A 6264-nucleotide genomic window follows, 5' to 3' on the forward strand; every position below is an offset into this window, starting at 1 on the left:
AAAAAATTAAACTAAAATACTCCCAATTGCACATCTCTTGAGGTTCGAAACCCCGTCATTTGCCTAGGGGAATCCACCAAATCACTTAAATACTGCCTGGCTAAAATATTAGACGGGTTAACTAGAGGTGAAAAAAAACCCAAACCCGGAACCAAACCCAAACTCGGAACCGGTTTTATACCCGGGTTTTTAATACCCGAACCTGTACCCTATCCTACCCGTAGGGTATGGATAGGGTATGCATTTCAGTGCCAAAACCTGTACCCGAACCGGACCCTATTTGTACCCGGTAATACCCAAAAACCAGAACCGGTTTCATACCTGGAACCGGGTTTTTCAAATACCCGAAAATACCCCTAAAAAGTGCGACCCTTAATATTCAATCTATATCCAAAAAATACCCGGAAAAAAGCCAAAAAAAACCGAAAATAGGATTTTTTAAATACCCGAAAATATGGTATTCAAATACTCGGTTTTAGAATACCCGGTTCTTTACCCGACCCGAACCCGATACATAGGATATGGTTTTTAGAGACAATACCGTACCCCAACCCGACCCGGGTATTGCCAATACCCGAATTTCTAATACCCAGTCATACCCGAACCCGGTTCCATACCCGTAACCAGTTATTTGAAAAACTCAATTTGTGCACCTATAGGGTTAACAAGTCGAGTAAAAACGCTTCTTGCTTATTTAGTTGGTTATATTAGTTTAATTAAAAATATGATGAATTGTACATCATCTGTTTTTCAAAGTTATCATCATCGTACTCAGTAAATACCACCAATAGCAAAACTATGGTAGATCTAAGTGGGTAAGATGTAGACAACCTTACATCTACCCCTTAAGAATAGAAATATTGCTTCCGGAGAAACCCTCGACTCGATAGTGGTTTTGCATCAAGCCTTGGACATAAGACACATAACACTCAACCACCGAGACCCAGGCCGATTGGTGCATATGCCCTTGTCTTTCGGACATAAGACACATAAACACTCAACTGGTTCCAACAGGTCTGGGTCAGTTCCGGGTCCGGGTATAAATTGGAACCTGGTTCGTACCGGCGAGTCAGTTAGGATCTGGTCCGATTCCGAGTAGGGTCCGGAACCAGGTTTTGAGCCAACCTCTAAAACGCAGGGAGCTAAAATTGCCAAAATATTATTCATGTTGGAAGAAAATACTTGTTCACACAAATTCACAAAAATACTTTTCTAATATACAGAAATTTATATAAAAAGTTCAATAAATTAAAACTTAAAAGTAACACGTCAATTGCTTAGAGTAATGGTTAAGGCTTGAGATTTTTGAGGTCTCAGATTTGAAACCTAGCTCAAGGGGAAGGGGGGGGGGGGTTTACCAAAGTGACGGATTTCCTCTGTGATGGTGATTTGGGTGAGTTAGACATGAGACATCAAAATCAATATGAACGGTTAACATTCTGTCTTAGGAAGACTCACTCATATATTGGGGAATCTAAACGCTATTAAAAAAAAAAGGAAAAAAAAACATCATTTCTAATGAAAGGTATTGGCATATATAATAGTATATATAAGACAGTAATTTAGTTCACATGACAAAACTAATTTTTAAATTGAAATTAAATTCATGTCTTGTTATAACAGAGCAATAAACTAATACAAAGGCAAGCTGGTGATTAGACTCATTTCACAGTTCACATATGCTGGCATAACAATAGATACCATAAAACATGCAGTGACTATTCAACCAGAACACGAGACGGACACATTTAACTAGACTAAGCAACACACGTTTTACACAATTAAATATAACGGGTTTAAAAACACGAATAATACATGTTCAACACCGTGCATCAACTTGTCTAAAATGTTTTCAAGACTTTTTGCATACTTGATTGCCATTTTTATACATTATACTTCATAACTACAATCGCAGTAAAGTTTCCAATTTTCCATACTAGACTACAACTTAGTACCGACAATAGAAAAACTTTAAAAACTAGATATAACAGACCAGGCCCAGATTGCCGGTTCACTTTAGCCCTAACGATCAAAAGCCCACTCCAAAATTAGAACCAGACAACCGGTTACACACAGAACAAAGACCGGATCTGATTCTTTTGCACATCTTTACAATGAGATACCAACACACTGACTGCTAGTCCGATTAAAAGATACCGTCTTTCTGGAACCCATTTTTATAAACAATTTAAATTGTATCTCTTCACCTTCTTTGCAGCCCGATTCAAAGGATCAAGCTCGGGTTTCTTCAAATAAGCAGGTGTCCCATTTTTGTTCACCATTGGACCGCCCCATGATAAAGGTTCAGCTACAACGTGTACAAACAATATTTAAGCCAAGTGACGAAGCAGCAATGTGTAAAAACAGCTACTTTTGTAGCAGGTCAAAATGGGTTAGATTGAGTTGGGTTGACCAGGAACTATTAATGCCTAAGGTTTTATATTTTCTTTTAAAAAACATGATTATACACTTTATATAAATTTAGTAACAATACAATATTTTCTAATTAAATGATTTAGAAGGTTTATGGGATAAAAAATTACAGGAAACTTCTGACTAGACAGGAAACTTCTGTCTAGGAATGTAAATGAACAACGCCGTTCGTGAGCTACTTGAGATCAGCTCACAAAAACCTCAAATGAAATCGTGCTTAAACCAGCAAAAGACCGAGCCCAAGCCTCACTTCTTGAGCTCGAGGTGACTCAAGAGTCTATTATTTATACTCTTTTATTTATATATTAATATATATTTTTATAATTATTATTATTATATATAAAACTATGATTAAATGACTAAATAATATATATGGTTATACATAAAAATTGTAGCTTAAATATATACAAAACTATAATTATAAATGTATATAAATTAGTTAATAAATAAGCCGAGCCTAAGTCAAGCTCAAGCCTTAAAACTAGAACTCGAAATGAGCTGAGCTCAAGCTCAGCTCATTACCAACCCCTCCTACTTCAGGGTTCTGACCCGATTTTTTTTTTTTTACTTTTACTTGTTTGACCTGTTCAGAAATCAAACATAACCCAAAACAAACCATTGACGAGTAAACGGGTCGAAATTGCCACCTCTATGTATAAAAAAAAACAAACATATTTATGAAGCTGAGAACAATACCAAGCTGCAAATTCAACTTCTCTGGCGGACCCGCCCATGCTACCGGTTCAGCTGCAAAGTATAAATATCAAATATCACCCCGTCAAATAGTTGAGTAAAGGGAAAAAACTAATATTGGGTAATAGTTATGTATTCCCTTTTTGTTATAGGAAAACATTACACAAATAAGTAACACTAACACGTTCTTAGGCCATGCGGTATTGTCAATAAATGGCCACTAGCGGTCCAACGTGGCACCAGAGTGGTTGCGGTATTATACATTTACAGTATCTATCCTTAGATAAAAGAATAACATATATAATCATTTATGTTTGTATGTTGTTGCAGATTATGTCTTTCACTAACGGAGTAACATGTGCTATTTTTTTTTATTAATTCTAATCACGTTCCTTGCACATGAGGGTTTTTTTGGTCATTTTACCCTTATATCAAAACAAAACTAAAAAGTGGAAAAAAAAATTGAAGTATCTCTCCACTCTCTCTAAAGCCAAAAGTTTAAAAAATACCTGGTGACGGTTCAAGATATCCCGGTGTTGTGGATGCTGCCATCTGAGTAGGACGTTTCTTCACATATTCTCGTGTAACGGCCTCGGGCATTGAAAAGAAAACCGCCCTAATCCGACTCCTTGTGCGTGTTCAGGGTGACTATCCAAATACCTGCTTAAAAAAATATTTAAAAACCCTTTCAACTTGTAACATAAAGGGGTGTTTGGATACCCGTTTTAATACAAGCGAATTATCTAATTCAGATTACTCAGAATCCAAACATCCATAATGCAAAATTTGTAAAGACTGAGAAAAAACATACTTGATAACATCGGGAAGTGAGCGAAGTTTGGTGCCTGTTGGTGACGCATAATATCTACAAACCATAACAAGTTACAAATTTAGGTAACACATTGATAAAAGAGGGATAACTTTACACGATTAGGAATCAAGTTTCCACTAAAGTCACTCAAAAGCTTAGGTGTTCCAATCCTACAAAACCTTTTATTATCAACGTTTAAAATATGGAACATTTGGAAAATTTGATTATTGGGGAAAAAGATCGCCCAATATACAAGAACGGAAACTTTTTTAAAGAAAACTGAAAAAAGTTTCGTACACGTCAGCAAATTTAGAGCTCCCTTCACGTCTTAGCCTCAAAAGCCTCTTCCACCCGGGTGGCGGTTTTGCAATACTAGGTCTATCAATAGCCCATATGCGGGTCCCATCTTGCTCAATATCAGCTGGGTCATCACATGAAATAACCCGATTCCATTGACGGGTTGTTTCACATGTGAACGGTTGGTCTGTAATATGTTCCCGAATCACCTCATATTTATCTTGATCCGGGATTAATCTCCATTTCAAACAACTAGCACATTGGACCGTGAAAGAACCCACCTCAGGCGGTGGTTTAGAAAAAGGCGAGTGTTTATTTGAATTCAGATCCTTTACAGGTTTGACCGCCTTTGACCCGTTCAGAGAATAATCAAAAAGCACAATTTGTTTATGGGTATCTTTATCTTCATCCTCTGAGCTACATTCGAATATTGAATCGTCTAAAATGCTTTCATCCATTTCTTTTCTATCACTTTGTGAACGGGCACTAGTTCCATCAAGGGCAATTTGGTCTTTTTCTAAGGCATCATGATTATCGTTTACATTAAGCAGAGTGACGTCAGGTTTTTTGCCTCCCATTTTGATGGTGATTTTGGGTGAACGTGACTGCATTGCTATAAATTAAAATTTTCCCTGATGCACACGTAACAAATATTGAAAGTTTGAAATTCACCATATTTGTAAAATTGAAGATTACAATTAATACGAAAGTTCATTCCATCATTAGCATTCAAATGATCTTTTTGCATCATTTGAGTCAAAACCAGTAAACCCGTTCATTACATCAAAAACTTTGAGGGAAAGAAACAAACTAGAACTACAAAAAATGATATATGTTACCTCTATAGGCAGGAAAACTATAAAGAATTAAACTTTATCCCGTCAACGCCACAGCTTGTGCTCCAAGATTGCTTTCTAGGCTTAACGGTTCAATAAAAATAACAATTAATATCCATAAAACGTTAACCGGTCGTAAATGTGACTACAAATTATAACGAAAATCGACATGCACATTTACCTCACTATGTGCTAGCAATACATATAATAATAATCATCTGTTTGATCTGAAAAATAAAAAAGTAACTCAATAAGTAAATAATAATAATAATCATAACCTTAAAATTATAATTTCATGATTAAAAAATAAAAACCCTTCAACATACTCAAATAATATATCTATGAACCCTAGAACACAAAAAAAAAATTATATATACAAAACAATAATAATAATGCTAATACACACAAAATTATGCTAGATCGGAATCAAATTACCAACAAACAGTTACCCAAATCACTAAACCCTAATAATATTCAATAAATTTGTGATTTTTCACTAGGAATCTCAAACCCCCAAATTGAATGAAACTAACCCTAAATACAAACAATTAACCATAAATTCAACAGTCAACTACATCTAATTTGGCAGATAATTACTTACTGAAGAGTAAAACAAGAGATCTGAGCTGCCGATTGAAATTGAGCCGTCGATTATTACAATAAAGATATGTGATTAGACTGGGGTTTGATATGTGTATTATATAATTATATAATCTGTGATCTATGAATGCATTGTATCTAATGAAGATGTGAAGATTTGGGAATTTGGGTTGAGAAGATGTTTTGATGGGTAGGAGAAATGCATGATGATATCACAGTTTTGGGATGCGGGTATGGATGTGTGTGAGGTGGGTTTGGTTTTCGGTTTTTGCGAGTTGGAATGTTTTTAGGACGAAGGGGTAGACGAGTCAGTATGGGTTCTAGCTCGAGCTTGAATTTAAACGAGACAACTAGGCTTAGCTCAAGCTCGAAGTTAAACGAACCTAAGAGCGAACCAACTAGCCGAGCTGAGCTCAGTTACAAAAATGAGCCGGCTCGGGTCAGGCCGTTTTAAAACAAGTTTTTTTAGATAGCTTTAACTAAGGTTTTTTCGGGCGATTTATGAGACGCGAGCTTTTTGAACAGTTGAATTGAATCGCACCGTATTTAAAGCTCGTGAAACCGAATCGGAAGGGTATATGGATTTCGGTTTGG

At 36.0% G+C, this 6264-nt stretch overlaps 1 pseudogene across 1 annotated transcript; it reads right to left on the bottom strand.

Moving 5' to 3' along the window:
* Positions 1-1814: 1814 nt before the first annotated feature.
* LOC143603093 (methyl-CpG-binding domain-containing protein 2-like) lies at positions 1815-5932 on the bottom strand (annotated as a pseudogene). Its single transcript, XR_013147987.1, has 7 exons — positions 5672-5932; positions 5074-5153; positions 4235-4866; positions 3938-3991; positions 3636-3786; positions 3130-3180; positions 1815-2308 (listed from the first exon to the last, which is right to left on the bottom strand). The product of XR_013147987.1 is annotated as a methyl-CpG-binding domain-containing protein 2-like (transcript).
* Between the last annotated feature and the right edge of the window lie 332 nt (positions 5933-6264).

Source organism: Bidens hawaiensis, unplaced genomic scaffold (genome assembly GCF_021521415.1).
Source record: "Bidens hawaiensis isolate Kalapana, Puna unplaced genomic scaffold, B.hawaiensis_p1.1 tig00060637_1, whole genome shotgun sequence".
NCBI classification, from domain to species: Eukaryota; Viridiplantae; Streptophyta; class Magnoliopsida; order Asterales; family Asteraceae; genus Bidens; species Bidens hawaiensis.